Here is a 15897-nt window from a genome sequence, read left to right as displayed (position 1 = left end):
TTCTCGACGACGGTCGTCCTCTCGGTGACGTCGGTCTCGGCGATAGCCGTCCCGCGGATCCTCGGAGCGTCCACCGTCACGTCGGCGTGCTACCTCTTGCCCTCGAGGGCGGCGGACCGAGGACTCGCGTCCAGATTTTCGCTCCCTGCGACGAAGAATATCATTGATCATATCTTCGAGGTCGTGAATGTTCTTAACTCGGACATGGCACAGACGCTCTTCTAGACCTCGGTCTTCGCACGAATCCAAGAAGTGCTCGACGTGGTCCTTGGCATCACGACCGCCATGCTCGAACTGCACTCCGGCGTTGCGAGCATAGCCGTTGAGTCGGTTGAGGTAGTCGCAGACATGCTCCTTCTCCTCTCGCTTGGCCGAGTAGTACCGAGCCTTCGCAGACTGGTTGAACCTCGAACAGTAGTACTTAATGAACGCATCGCTCAACAATTTCCACGTGCGTCTCGTTTTGCGGGGCAGCTGTCGGTACCAATGCAGAGCACCATCTTGGAGGCTCAATTCAAACGCCATGCACCATTCGTTGGGCGGCGTGTGCGTCCCTTTCATCTCGTATATGAAAGCTCGGAGCCACTGCATGGACTTCTCGCTCTTATCGCGGAGTCCCAAGTACGGCTTGATGTTTCCGAGTGGGAGATGCGTAGCGATCTCTAGCCTCGGTGTCGCGCTGTCATTCCCAACAGCGCTCAACTCACGAATCTGGCGTGCCCATTCTCCTGTCAAGTCACCCCCGGTGTCTCCGACGTCGAACGAATCCTCGTCGGATGAGTCGTCGCGGAGGTCGTAACGTCGACTGGGCGTCCGACTTGCGCTTCGTCCAGCAGTCGGAGCGGTTCGATATCCCTCGGCCTCTCTCGCCAGTCGTTCTGTACGACTGACCGACCGTGGCGTCACCATGTGAGAGTCTTGGAAATACATCAACGTCGCACCTTGGGCTGAAAATATTCCGGCCTCGGTCGACTCTCTGGGGCGTCTCCCAGGGGTCGATGGCAGTGGAATCATGGACGGATCGACCGGATCCGATGCGTGGCGGACGTTCGGTGGACGGCTAACTCCCACCTCGGCCACCCCGAAGGCCGACCGAAGCTTCTGCTTCCATTTGCGAAGCGCCGTAGCGGCGTCCTCGGGTGCCCATGCTCGGAGGTCTGCTTCCGACGGGAACACTTGGGGTTCGCACCCCATAGCGCGTAGGAGTTGCACCGTGTCCTCGGCCACCTGCCGAGTATTCCACGACTCCACGGGCACAGTTAACTCGCCACCGAGCTCCATCCAGATGGCTTGGCGAACAACCTCTGGAGCGAAGGATCGCATCCAGTTGCTCTTCACCTTCATGAGTTCTAGGTATCGACCCAGAACTCGGTTGGCGGCCGGGGTGTCTCCGTTAAGAGGAGGTCGGCCGCCATTCGGCCGAGAATTCGCATCCTCGGCCATCGTCGACGATCGGTGATCGTCGGACTCATCTTCGTCGTAACCGTTGGCTCGTTCGGGACCAGCTACTTCGTTCAACTCTTCGGTGAGGTTTCGCGCAAGCGACCTCACCCCTCCGCTGCGTCCTGCAGATACTGCAGCGGCTTCCGAAAGCTCGGGCATAGCTGCCTTCTCTTCCAGGTCATCTTCTTCGTCATCTTCCTTGGCGTCAGAATAGTCCATCGGCTCATCAAAACTGTCCGAACGCTCGTTGATCGACGCCAACGTACTCGGCGTCGCGAACGACGAACCGGAACGCCCTGAACCCTCATTACGCGTTCCGCTTGACCTCACCGGCGTTGCTGGTACCGCTGACTTCGCTTCTTTCGCCATCTTCTTTCTTCTTCTCTTCTTTCTTCTCTCGAATGCTCGTTAAGGTAAGAACCTATATGCAACCAAGACACACAGAAGGTCACACCAATCCCGGGTCGCGGCACCAGTTGTCGTGTAGGAACACGCAGAAAATCTCACTACCGAACGGTATGACTCCCACCAACAACACACGCTTCCCTCGCGAAAGGTCAGCGAACGTTGGATCAACACCTGAAGACCAGGAACGATCCCTTACACCGGGTTGGTTGTAAGCGCCTCTGTATACCAAGGTTGAGTTCGGTCAACCTTAAAACCTGCACTACTAGCCACGAGCGAGGGCTAGAATGCAATATTGCGCCTTCGCGCGAACCCCCCGCAGTCCCTCAGAAGTAAGGGTACCGGCAGTCACGCCTAATACGGTTTGCCGAGGGTAACCTCGGCGGGTAGTGAAATACACTTGGGAACACTCGGGTTCCACCAATATATAGGGACCGACACTCCTGGTCGCCCCTAACTCTCGGCCACTCCTATCTCTTGGACTGACCAGCAACAAACTCTCGGTTCAATGTACCTCAAGCTCGCTGACAGGCATCCAACGCAGCCGAGCGTATCCAGACCCTAAGACAAGCTAGCTAGACTTACCGAAGACGGACTTGACCCTTGGTGGCTTGTGGGGAAGACTGCTGATTTATTTCTCTTATCCTACAGCTCTGGGAGCCTCTGTAGGTCATCATTTGGCTAGTCCTATATCTCTATACAAATATCAAGTGTAAACAGATCTCTGTGGGAAATCGTATAGCCGGCTCTACACAGCCGAGGGTACGATCCGAAATGGGTACAAACGAGGCTTTTAACCTCGGCCGGGGTTTTATTAGACCCAGCCGAGACCTCGGTCACTATTGTTCCTAGGTCACTATAGCGCGGGAAATGAGACCCGCCAATCAAGACGTTCTGTCGCCGTTCACTGAAAGGTGCAACATCAGCCGGACCGTGACAGTTCGGCATCAAAACCCAACGCCACAGACGGAGCTTCCCGTGTTTCAGCTCCTGCGCCGACAGCACCTCGTGGCGCTGTGGCTACACCCCGACCCCCTCGGCCGCCACCACAAGACGGCTGCCTGGTGTGTAGAGACGCCCATTGGCCCATGGACTGCCCCACAGCGACGAACACACAGAAGGAAGCCGCGCGTCAGCAGTATCAGGCCGCTAAGGAGCAGCGTGCAGGCTCTGTTCGCTCAAAGGCGGTACGCGCTGGAGCAACGAGAAACATGGTGCGAGTGAACGGGCTTCTTGAGGTCGCGTACATTGCGGACACTGGCGCTGACCAGAGCGTGATCCCCAGTGCGATGGCAGACTCGCTGCGTGCCGTGCAACCTGGTCTTGGGATAGTGCCCTTGATTCCCCCGTCAGTGTGACACTAGCTGATGGGAGCGTGCAAGTTTGCGAAATGGAGGTAGTATTGGACCTCGAGCTCGTGGCCATCGCAGACGCTGTCAACCTACGCGCCGTGCCATGCCTTGTATTGGAGGGTGAAGGCGACGAGTTTTTGCTTGGCAAGGACGCTTTGAAACGTTTGGGCATCGATGTTGACCAGACTCTGGCCCAATTGGCAGATTCGACGTTGTTGGAAGACGAGGAGGAGGAATTTCCAGTGGGTGACGAGCTGCCTGGGGATGCATCGACCCCCATTACAACATTGGATGAATTGCTGGATCGAGCGGTTGCTAACGGTCTACCCCATGAGCACACTACAGCAGTGCGTGAGATGCTGGAGCTGTTTCCCGAAATTTGGCGCGATGCTGTAAGTTCTGGTGCGGCGGCGTCTGTTGAGCCACTGTATGTCAGGCTACGTGAAGATGCGAGGCCGTATCGAAGTCCTCCCCGCAAGTATGCACCACTACTGGCTGAGTTTATTCGCGAGTATGTCAAGTCTCTGGTGGCGGAAGGTTTGGTGACCAAGAACAACGCGGCGCGCTGGGCTTGTGCAGTTGTCCCTGTTCGGAAGCCTGGGTCCCGCGATAAGTTCCGCCTCACCATCGACTATCGCCCTGTCAACCGGTTGACCACCCCGATTGCGGGGGTGATGCCGTCAACTGCTACGGTTATGGAAGTACTGCTTGGCAAGAAGGTGTTCGCCAGATTCGATTTGACTCACGGCTTTTGGCAGCTCACCTTACATCCTGATTGCCAGGAATTGTTCTCATTTGTGACGCCGGATGGAGTTTACACGCCCAATCGCGTGCCTCAAGGCGCCATGGACTCGGCGCTACATTTCCAATCTCAAATGCAGACACTCCTGGCTCCGCTCATCCCGCATTCGGCATTGGTGTGGGTGGATGATGTGATTTTGTTTGCACCGACCGTTGCTGAGTTCCTGGTAGTGCTGCGCAAGTTTTTTTACAATTGTTGCAGAGGCGAACTTGAAGGTGAACATGAAGAAGAGTTCCCTTTTCGAGCTGGAGATCCTCTTGTGCGGGCGGTATTTCTCGGCGGATGGTGTCCGACATGACCCGATGAGGATGGATGCGCTATCAACGCTCCCCCTTCCCGCTACAGTCGCCGACTTGCAGCGCTTTGTGTTCACCACAAACTGGCTACATGACTCACTGCCAGACTATGCCCGCGTAATTGCACCGCTCCATGCCAAGTTGGAAGCCGAGAAGAAGAAGATTGGCAAGCGGAACCGCAACGCACTGCAGGTTACCACTCAGTGGAGTAACGAGGAACGAGATGCCTTCAAAGACGTGGTATCGCTGGTGCGAGATTCTGCACTGATGGTCCACCCAGACCAGGACGCAGATTTGTGCGTGTTCACTGATGCATCACTCTCCGGTTTCAGTATCGTGGTGACCCAGGTCCGCCAATGGCAATTTGGCGTCGCAGTCAAGCAACAGGATCACCAATTGGTTATTTGCAAAGGTGGCATGTTCAAGGGTTCGCAGCTCAACTGGACTGTCATCGAGAAGGAAGCCTATCCGATCGTTAAGGCATGCAACGATCTGGAGTACTTACTTCTTCGTCCAAAAGGATTTCGACTTTTTTGCGACCACGCAAACCTTATCTACATATTCGCCCCTCATGACGAGTTGAAGAAGCACGTTCGGGACAGGCTGCAACGATGGGCAATGCGCTTGTGTGGGCTCCACTATCGGATCGAACACATATCGGGCGACGACAATGTATGGGCAGACATCGTGTCGAGGTGGCACGTACGAGAAGCGGAATCCATTTCAGTGGCTGCTGTGCAAACGCGAGGGCGTCATGTCGTTCCCGTGGTCGAGTTGTCAGCGCTTCGCCCGCTCATGGACGCGGATTTTGTGTTTCCTACCTGGGATAACATTGCGAGTGCCCAAGCAGACACTGCCCGTGAGAAATCTCGACTACAAGCTACTCTTTCCGAGGAGAGTGGCGTGCTGGTCGCCGGTGGACTTCCATGGATCCCAACCGGAGCGAAGGATCTACTCGCGCGAATTTTTGTGATCGCACACTGTGGGCCACAGGGTCATCGCGGTCAGGAAGCAATGGTGTTGGCTCTGAAAGCGCGGTTTTACATCACCAAAGTGGAGGACAAAGTGGCCAAGTTTGTCCGCCAGTGCCTACTCTACAAGCATGTGAAGGGTTCGCGGCTGATTCCTCGCCCGTATGGCCCGTTGCTGACTCCGACGGAACGCAATGAAGTGGTGCATTGGGACTTCTTAAGTCATGGCGAAGGTTATGGAGACTCAGCATACCTCCTTGTGGTTAAGAACGGTCTTTCACATTTTTGTGAATTGTTTCCGTGTGCAACGCCGACAGCCTACGTGGCAGCAGAAGCGTTGTTAATGTGGGCGGCTCGGTACGGAATTCCGAAGACGTTGCTTTCGGACCAAGGAGCTCATTTCCGTAACGAGATGATGCGACACATGGCAGCTCGGCTCAAGGTTGAGCAGAATTTCACACCTGTCTACTCTCCCTGGCTCAATGGGGCCGTTGAACGACTCAACAGAGATGTCCTTCAAGTTCTGCGGGCACTGCTGTTGGAGTATGCTTTGGACTATCACGAATGTCCGTACTTGCTGCCAGCTCTGCAGGCGAATCTGGACCATACTGCGGTGCAGTCACTAGCGGGACACTCTCCAGTTGAAGGTTTTACTGGTCTCCCTGCTTCATCGGCACTGGACGTGGTGGTTGCACCAGCGAGCGAAACCACTGAAGAGCGCGTCATTGAAATTGGAGATTTGGGCGATCAACTCGAGAATGTGCGCGCGTCACTACACCAAATGCACCGTGACGTCACTGACGCCAAGGAACGCAAGAGTCTTCAAGACATGATGACGCACAAAGGCACGCCAGTGAACTTCGATGTCGGGGATTTTGTGCTGTGGTCGAGAATCGACCAGCGTTTGTCCAACAACAAGTTGCTGGGTCAGTGGGTAGGCTCTTTCAAGGTTACCGAGGCGTTGCCTCACTCTTTCAAGATTGAGCACCTGGTCACGGGACGTGTCTACGAGGTGCACGCGTCACGATTGAAATTCTACGCGGACTCAACGCTAAACACCACTGATGAGCTCCTGGAGCTGGCATCCAGTCAGGGTATGGTGGTGGGCGTGAGCGGATTCCTGGAGCACCGTTTCAATGAGGAGTTCGATCGTTGGGAACTGCTTGTTGCGTGGGTTGTACTTCAAGCCATCGAAAATTCATGGGAACCCTTGGATACTCTGCTCCAAGATGTCCCTGCGAAGGTCCGTGAGTACGCCGCTACTTGTGGTGATGCGGACTTCCTACAACAACTCAACTAGCCCAACACGACCAAGCTTTGGGAGGCAGTGTCGCCAGATTGACGTGTCAAGCTGTGGTTGCGTCGAGCTATGACGTGTCTTCTACTGTGGCCTATGGTGGGGACTGGTTTCGACAGCGCGGTGTGCGCTGCCAATTGCGGCTAAGAAGACGATTGACTCAAGACGCGACGTGCCTCGCTGCACGCAGCGCGAGAAAGCAGTGGGCGAAGGCACACGTCCGCCATGTGAGGGGTGGGAGCCGAGAGCAGTATCGAGACCTGAGTCGAGGACAGTAGTTAGCCCTACCCAGTTTCCACTTTGCTTCATTTTTCATCATTAATAAACTTTCCTTCAAAGGAATACCCCGGGTTCGCGACACGAGGCTAACTTCCATGGTTTCGTCCTCTCAGTCCTTCTCCTCTTCTACCTCCACCTGACGACCCTGTCGGGTACTGTACCTCGTTAAGGAGCGGCTTCTCTTTTCCCTCTTCGCTTTTAGTTGAAGTGACGGTCTTAGGGCTCTAATTGCTCTTGCGCTGGAGGCGGATGATTTTGGTACATGCACTTACGATTGCATGGCATCTTTCTGTGCCGCGCGGGTTTGCATTTATTTATACAAGTACTGCAACTTCAAAAGTGAACACAAGCTGTTGTTCACGTCTTGTACGTGACAACCTTCTTAGCCCCAGTAGCTGGACTGAGCTAAGCAATGCTGAAGAATCCTGTCAAGCTTCAGAAATAGTATATTAATTATATTTTAAACACTGATCTCAGTGCTTGCAACGCTGCTTACTATTCTCTCAAATATCAGTGCTTAGGATGGTGATCGTCGCGATTGCTATTCAATCAATCAAGGTGGTCTACATGTACGGCAGCCACCCTTGAGTCTGGCAGACTCTAGCCTCTGCTGCCGCAGATGGCGTGGTGCAAAAGGACCTATCCAATTTCGGCATTTGGATTGCAAATGTTTCGCTGATCACATGTACGGATTGTTCGGTTCTGGCAGAACCGTTCTGCCTGGTGGATCTGGTCGGCTTCAAGTCTTGAATGAACAGCGTTCGTCGTCGATGAATCGTCAAGCGCCTCCGCTCCCTGACAGTGTCAATTTGACATATAGTATTTGCACAGCATGTCAAGAACCGGTAGGAGGAGGGGGTGAAATGCAACTCAAAGAGGGCCGCTTCTGCGGGGAAGAATTCTCTCACCTGGTGAATTCAATGCTCGTCCCATTGAGGAGCACGTCGCCGGACCTGGCTCGGCAAATAGCGCTCGGCCCTGCATCACGGGCACCTCGCCGGACATGCATGGACTCGCTTCACGCACCCGCTCGAGCGACTGCGTTGGTGAAGCTGACAGGTTCAAAGCCCATGACAGTGCATAACATCCGTCCTCCGCATCTCAAGATAGAGGATTTGCTCTGTTCCGTGCGGTTCACAAACCAGCACAGCATACAAAAAGCAAGACATATGATTAGCTACATTGAGCTGATGCGGTGCAAATATCCTCTGTCGAGAACGTATTGAAAAAAAAACAACCTGTTCTACGATCCGGCACACTAATACTAACAAGTCAATGAGATTCCACGGTTGCGTGCGGTTCAGAACTTTGCCAACTACTACTCGAAGGCTCAGCTTCGATACAACTATTATCACGAGGGCATACTGAAGGTTGTTCGAGCTATAACCTACGATGGGAATAGCGATGAATCGGCTTTGATTATTTTTATGTATAACAAAACTACCGATGGACGGCTCATCGTCGGTGATGGTTCGGAGGAAGAACCCATCGCCGTGGGGATTACTACCAGAAAATTGTCGGCGTGTCTTGATCGGGACCCTGGTTCCTTCATTTTTCATGCCAATGCGATCTTCAAACCGTCGCAGAACGGTTATCCCGTGCTAGTGTTGGGCATGTCAGACCGCTCGCACAAATTTCACTTGGTCGCTTTCTGCATTATATCGCAGTGTGTTGGAAGCGTGTATGCGATGGCGTTATATTCATTCCACTCTATTTACACCAATGTTACCAGGAAGCAACTCTGGCTGACATTTGTGAGGGGAGACGCTGAAGACGAGCAGTTGAACGGATTGGAGTATGTATTCCGGTACGACTCCAACTTCATATTTTTGATGTGCTTCTTTCATGCCGTGAAAAAGGTTCAAAAACGGACGAAATCGCTTCCGAATCGAGTAGCGGATTGTGTCCTGGCGCAGATTTACGATATGCACTTCTGTTCAATTTTTGCAGAATTCACGCAAAGCAAGGCATTCTATTTGAAGCAGTGGAGTACCCAATAGGAACTTAATGTTTTCGCTGCCTATTTCAAGACGCAGTTGCTGGATTCACGCTATTTGATGTGGCAGTCCTGTTCCTCGGAACCTGGGTTTGCTACGACCGACAACTCTATAGAACAGTTCATCGGATTATCAAGAGAGACTACACTCTGCGAGCACGTTTGAAATGGGCCCTTTGATCAAAGTTCTTTCAGAGTGCTATGTGAACGGGTCCAACCGAATGGGGGCGTTTGGATTGACTCCTGAACCGTCACCACGACTCATTCTGCGGACGAAGCAATTAGCAGCTGACAAGCTGTTTCAGCTTGGTCCTCAACCTATCGGCAATCTAAAAAGTCGCCACGTTCGAATTCAATCCTGTCTAGCCCTTGTTTCTACGTTCCTTCCAAGTAACTGACAGTTGAATACCTTTCTGTCACGGCCTAAATTGGAACAAACTACGCGCGGATGGAGTGCATGTGTCAACCCGCAGAAGGTTGGATCGTCGACGCTTCAGCAGGATGGTACCAATGTGAGGTAGTGGGATCCATCGAAATGTGGTTAAGACTGGATTCGGCTTCCAACAATGCCCAGACACCAACTAACGGAGGGGGCCCTCCGATGATCCGTGATCAGCTGAACTTCTCACCTTGTGTACCGTTGGCGGGTTGGAGCTGCTCTCTGAGTATCCCGAAGACATGTTGCGGTGCGTTTCTTGACCGTCCTGGCGGGACGCGGAGATGGGGTGGAGCAACGCGGAAGTCTTCGCTCTGCTGCCGGTCCTGTATCCAGATTGAGAGCGATTCAATCGAGCTCTGACCTGGCGGCCTGGACTTGATCCACTGGGGCTTGCATTTGGGGTGTGGATATCTCCTTCCTTTGCGTTTCTTGCCGCTTCCAATAGCAGGGGCTCTGGGGGTTGAGAAACCGAGAGATCTTCGGGCCAAGTAATAACTCCGTCGGATCTGAGATCTGCACTTGATAATAGATCACTAGTGTAGGTAAGATCTGATCAATATATTATCCAGACTTACACAACATCTAGATCAACTTATCCTTGTTTTGCCAACACCTTGTAGGGTCAATGTAGTTTCAGTTTCTTTGCGTAGGTGAAGCTCTTGCGTAGTTCAGGGCAAATTCGGTTCTGATTTACGGTTAAGGCCTATCTCATCCTTGGTTCTGTCGTGTAGGAACACGCAGCAAATCTCACTACCGAACGGTATGACTCCCACCAACAACACACGCTTCCCTCGCGAAAGGTCAGCGAACGTTGGATCAACACCTGAAGACCAGGAACGATCCCTTACACCGGGTTGGTTGTAAGCGCCTCTGTATACCAAGGTTGAGTTCGGTCAACCTTAAAACCTGCACTACTAGCCACGAGCGAGGGCTAGAATGCAATATTGCGCTTTCGCGCGAACCCCCGCAGTCCTTCAGAAGGAAGGGTACCGGCAGTCACGCCTAATACGGGTTTGCCGAGGGTAACCTCGGCGGGTAGTGAAATACACTTGGGAACACTCGGGTTCCACCAATATATAGGGACCGACACTCCTGGTCGCCCCTAACTCTCGGCCACTCCTATCTCTTGGACTGACCAGCAACAAACTCTCGGTTCAATGTACCTCAAGCTCGCTGACAGGCATCCAACGCAGCCGAGCGTATCCAGACCCTAAGACAAGCTAGCTAGACTTACCGAAGACGGACTTGACCCTTGGTGGCTTGTGGGGAAGACTGCTGATTTATTTCTCTTATCCTACAGCTCTGGGAGCCTCTGTAGGTCATCCTTGAGCTAGTCCTATATCTCTATACAAATATCAAGTGTAAACAGATCTCTGTGGGAAATCGTATAGCCGGCTCTACACAGCCGAGGGTACGATACGAAATGGGTACAAACGAGGCTTTTAACCTCGGCCGGGGTTTTATTAGACCCAGCCGAGACCTCTGTCGTGTAGGAACACGCAGAAAATCTCACTACCGAACGGTATGACTCCCACCAACAACACACGCTTCCCTCGCGAAAGGTCAGCGAACGTTGGATCAACACCTGAAGACCAGGAACGATCCCTTACACCGGGTTGGTTGTAAGCGCCTCTGTATACCAAGGTTGAGTTCGGTCAACCTTAAAACCTGCACTACTAGCCACGAGCGAGGGCTAGAATGCAATATTGCGCTTTCGCGCGAACCCCCCGCAGTCCCTCAGAAGTAAGGGTACCGGCAGTCACGCCTAATACGGTTTGCCGAGGGTAACCTCGGCGGGTAGTGAAATACACTTGGGAACACTCGGGTTCCACCAATATATAGGGACCGACACTCCTGGTCGCCCCTAACTCTCGGCCACTCCTATCTCTTGGACTGACCAGCAACAAACTCTCGGTTCAATGTACCTCAAGCTCGCTGACAGGCATCCAACGCAGCCGAGCGTATCCAGACCCTAAGACAAGCTAGCTAGACTTACCGAAGACGGACTTGACCCTTGGTGGCTTGTGGGGAAGACTGCTGATTTATTTCTCTTATCCTACAGCTCTGGGAGCCTCTGTAGGTCATCCTTGAGCTAGTCCTATATCTCTATACAAATATCAAGTGTAAACAGATCTCTGTGGGAAATCGTATAGCCGGCTCTACACAGCCGAGGGTACGATCCGAAATAGGTACAAACGAGGCTTTTAACCTCGGCCGGGGTTTTATTAGACCCAGCCGAGACCTCTGTCGTGTAGGAACACGCAGCAAATCTCACTACCGAACGGTATGACTCCCACCAACAACACACGCTTCCCTCGCGAAAGGTCAGCGAACGTTGGATCAACACCTGAAGACCAGGAACGATCCCTTACACCGGGTTGGTTGTAAGCGCCTCTGTATACCAAGGTTGAGTTCGGTCAACCTTAAAACCTGCACTACTAGCCACGAGCGAGGGCTAGAATGCAATATTGCGCTTTCGCGCGAACCCCCGCAGTCCTTCAGAAGGAAGGGTACCGGCAGTCACGCCTAATACGGGTTTGCCGAGGGTAACCTCGGCGGGTAGTGAAATACACTTGGGAACACTCGGGTTCCACCAATATATAGGGACCGACACTCCTGGTCGCCCCTAACTCTCGGCCACTCCTATCTCTTGGACTGACCAGCAACAAACTCTCGGTTCAATGTACCTCAAGCTCGCTGACAGGCATCCAACGCAGCCGAGCGTATCCAGACCCTAAGACAAGCTAGCTAGACTTACCGAAGACGGACTTGACCCTTGATGGCTTGTGGGGAAGACTGCTGATTTATTTCTCTTATCCTACAGCTCTGGGAGCCTCTGTAGGTCATCATTTGGCTAGTCCTATATCTCTATACAAATATCAAGTGTAAACAGATCTCTGTGGGAAATCGTATAGCCGGCTCTACACAGCCGAGGGTACGATACGAAATGGGTACAAACGAGGCTTTTAACCTCGGCCGGGGTTTTATTAGACCCAGCCGAGACCTCTGTCGTGTAGGAACACGCAGCAAATCTCACTACCGAACGGTATGACTCCCACCAACAACACACGCTTCCCTCGCGAAAGGTCAGCGAACGTTGGATCAACACCTGAAGACCAGGAACGATCCCTTACACCGGGTTGGTTGTAAGCGCCTCTGTATACCAAGGTTGAGTTCGGTCAACCTTAAAACCTGCACTACTAGCCACGAGCGAGGGCTAGAATGCAATATTGCGCTTTCGCGCGAACCCCCGCAGTCCTTCAGAAGTAAGGGTACCGGCAGTCACGCCTAATACGGGTTTGCCGAGGGTAACCTCGGCGGGTAGTGAAATACACTTGGGAACACTCGGGTTCCACCAATATATAGGGACCGACACTCCTGGTCGCCCCTAACTCTCGGCCACTCCTATCTCTTGGACTGACCAGCAACAAACTCTCGGTTCAATGTACCTCAAGCTCGCTGACAGGCATCCAACGCAGCCGAGCGTATCCAGACCCTAAGACAAGCTAGCTAGACTTACCGAAGACGGACTTGACCCTTGGTGGCTTGTGGGGAAGACTGCTGATTTATTTCTCTTATCCTACAGCTCTGGGAGCCTCTGTAGGTCATCATTTGGCTAGTCCTATATCTCTATACAAATATCAAGTGTAAACAGATCTCTGTGGGAAATCGTATAGCCGGCTCTACACAGCCGAGGGTACGATCCGAAATAGGTACAAACGAGGCTTTTAACCTCGGCCGGGGTTTTATTAGACCCAGCCGAGACCTCTGTCGTGTAGGAACACGCAGAAAATCTCACTACCGAACGGTATGACTCCCACCAACAACACACGCTTCCCTCGCGAAAGGTCAGCGAACGTTGGATCAACACCTGAAGACCAGGAACGATCCCTTACACCGGGTTGGTTGTAAGCGCCTCTGTATACCAAGGTTGAGTTCGGTCAACCTTAAAACCTGCACTACTAGCCACGAGCGAGGGCTAGAATGCAATATTGCGCTTTCGCGCGAACCCCCGCAGTCCCTCAGAAGTAAGGGTACCGGCAGTCACGCCTAATACGGTTTGCCGAGGGTAACCTCGGCGGGTAGTGAAATACACTTGGGAACACTCGGGTTCCACCAATATATAGGGACCGACACTCCTGGTCGCCCCTAACTCTCGGCCACTCCTATCTCTTGGACTGACCAGCAACAAACTCTCGGTTCAATGTACCTCAAGCTCGCTGACAGGCATCCAACGCAGCCGAGCGTATCCAGACCCTAAGACAAGCTAGCTAGACTTACCGAAGATGGATTTGACCCTTGGTGGCTTGTGGGGAAGACTGCTGATTTATTTCTCTTATCCTACAGCTCTGGGAGCCTCTGTAGGTCATCATTTGGCTAGTCCTATATCTCTATACAAATATCAAGTGTAAACAGATCTCTGTGGGAAATCGTATAGCCGGCTCTACACAGCCGAGGGTACGATCCGAAATAGGTACAAACGAGGCTTTTAACCTCGGCCGGGGTTTTATTAGACCCAGCCGAGACCTCGGTCACTATTGTTCCTAGGTCACTATAGCGCGGGAAATGAGACCCGCCAATCAAGACGCTCTGTCGCCGTTCACTGAAAGGTGCAACGTCAGCCGGACCGTGACAGTTCGGCATCAAAACCCAACGCCACAACTGCCCCCGCCTCGACGCAAGCTCCCGCAAGTAGTGCGCGTCGCGGCGCCTCTTGATCGCGCCTTGATGGCTCGCCGCTCGCCGTTGCTCAACCGAGCTACGGCCGCCGCCCTTCATGCCCTTGATGCATCCGTAGAGGTTCGTTTCCTGCTCCTCGTTTCTTCTTCATGCTTCTTGAGCCTTGCCTGACCTCTCTGTGCTTGTATCCATCTTAATCCACGTTCACAGGATGCTAGCGGCACTCCATCCGCTGCTTCTGGCTCCGCCGGAGCTTCGGTGACCGTTCCTCGGTCGCCGACTGCCACGCCTATGGCTGCTGGCGAGGGTGCAGAGGGTTCGTCCCCACCCACGCCTCCGTCATCACCGGGGTCTTCCCCGGTGTTGGCATACCTCCTTGGCGCTACTCCGACGGTCGTATCGACACCGCCGGGGTCCACCACGTCTCGGTTGGGTGTCAAACTGATCCCACCGACGGTGATCTCCCCCGTAGTGCTCAAGCCGAGCCTTCGGAACCCTCGTCCATCGAGCGGCAGCTATTGCAGCTGGGTCACCTGGTCGTCGGCGTTGCGCGTCAGCGTCCACGACGCGTCGACTCTGTCCTGGACAGTCGGCTGGAGAGCGCCACGGATCTCGATGAGATTCTGTCGGCGGCGGTTGCACCTGCTCGGCTCTCGCTCGCCGAGTCCGAGGAGATCGTCTCCCTCCGGGATGAGATCGCCCGGCTGCAAGCTCAGTACGCCGACTCAGAGGATCGGTTGTACGCAGAGGTGCAGCAGCGTGAGAAGGTCGAGGTGTTCTGTGCCCAGGCGTCGAGCGACAGCAACCAGGCTATGGATGCCCTGCGTCAGCTCCGCCTGGATCACGTGGCCCTCACCCGGCACCACAACGCCGCTAATGCTGCCCTCGGGCACCACGCTGACATCATGGCAGGCCTGTCGGCTCGTGCCAAGGCTGCCGAGACTTCGGCGGCGGCCGCCCAGCGACTGATCCGGAAGGATCGGGAGCGGTTTAAAGCTGGCCTCGTCGCGTACACGGCACAGCTTGCTAAGCTTCGGAGCGACCTCGCCGCGTCTGCTCAAGCTTCTGTGGGTACGGTTCCGGCTCAGCTTCAGGCTCTGCAAGCAGAAAATGCGAGCCTGAAGCGAGCTAACTCCATCTTGCGCCGTCACTCGGCCGCCCACGGCTTGGACGTGGACACTTTGGTCCTTGCTGCTGCTGGTAAGTCTTCGCTCTCCACTTGTTCGGTCGTCTCTCATCTTCTAACTCATCATGCTTCTTCTGTCAGGTATCACCTCAGAGGACATCGACTGGGAATTGCTCGGGCTGTCGCCTCCGAGCATTTGCTCTAAGCGCAGCAGGAGTTCGTCCTCCGAGAGTTCGGAGGACAGCCCCGATGCTGCCATGGACTCTAGCGGCGAGGCCAAGGCTCCAGCCGAGGTGTCTGCCGGCGCCGGGGATGACAGCGATGAGTCGGACGACTTGCCGCTCATCCCCTCGGTCTCCAGGCGTCGGCTTGACCGGCGCAAGCGTCTCCGACAGCGCAGCTCTTCTCCGAGCTCACTGTCGAAGTCGGCTCTCCCTGCTGGCAAGCGGTTGGGCCGACCGTCGGTCAACCTTCGGGCTCGCGCTCAAGGTGGACCCTCGGGCGCTCCTGGGTCGACCCCAGTGTCATCTCCCGTACCTGGGTCGACCCCTACGCCCTCACCGAGTCTATCGGCGGGGCCATCACCTGGTTCTCCGGCGCATACGCCTGCCCCGGATTCTTCGGTGCCTCCATCTTCGGCCGAAGTCGTTGACTTGTCGGGGGAGGAGGTCGTCACCGAAGCTCCGGTGGCTGCGGTTCCTGCGTCCGGGCCATTTTCGTCGCCGGTGATTACTCCACCGCGGCATGATGGTCGCCCGTCGCGCAGTGCCTCGGTGCTGGCCAATTTGCGTTCGATGAAGGCTCTGGAGAC

Source organism: Phytophthora ramorum (genome assembly GCF_020800215.1).
Source record: "Phytophthora ramorum isolate Pr-102 chromosome Unknown Phyram_PR-102_s0020, whole genome shotgun sequence".
NCBI lineage: Eukaryota > Oomycota > Peronosporomycetes > Peronosporales > Peronosporaceae > Phytophthora > Phytophthora ramorum.
Note: the sequence above shows the minus strand (reverse complement) of the source record.